This window comes from Triticum aestivum, chromosome 7A (assembly GCF_018294505.1).
Source record: "Triticum aestivum cultivar Chinese Spring chromosome 7A, IWGSC CS RefSeq v2.1, whole genome shotgun sequence".
NCBI lineage: Eukaryota > Viridiplantae > Streptophyta > Magnoliopsida > Poales > Poaceae > Triticum > Triticum aestivum.
Genome location: NC_057812.1, coordinates 265,473,315 through 265,473,999, shown reverse-complemented (window position 1 = coordinate 265,473,999; position 685 = coordinate 265,473,315).

Here is a 685-nt window from a genome sequence, read left to right as displayed (position 1 = left end):
AAACCGACAATGGAAAAGAGTTCGACAACCTTGCTTTCCACACTTTTCTGTCGCACCACGGCACAGTCTTTCGTCTCACATGCCCGTATACTTCCCAGCAGAACGGTTGAGCCGAACGCGTCCTTCGCACTCTGAACGACTGCGTTCGCACGCTCCTGTTCCATGCTAATGTGCCGCCTCGTTTCTGGCCGGACGCACTCGCCACTGCTTCTCTTCTCCTTAACCTTCGCCCTTGCCGCCCACGATGGAACTATGCACCTCACCATGTTCTCTTTGGTACGCCCCCATCTTATGATGGCTTGCGTATTTTCGGGTGTCTTTGCTATCCTAGCACTGTCGACTCCGCTCCTCACAAACTCGCACCTCGTTCTGTCGCTTGCATCTTCATCGGCTACCCCTCCAACTCCAAGGGATATCGGTGCTACGATCCCGTCTCCCACCGTGTGTTCACTTCCCGGCACATTTACTTTGATGAGCATGTCTTTCCGTTTCACCAGGTACCCCCACTGTTCCTCCCGCCATCGGTGACGCGGGCTCCTCGACGCCTCTCCCAGGGCACTCGCGTGCCCCTCTTGGCCCGCCACCTGGCTTTGAGGCGCGTCCCCCGCATACGGCGCCTCCTACAGCTGCGGCGCTTGCGCCCCCGGTGCCCCCCCCCCCGGTGCCCCCAGCGCCCGCGGCCCCC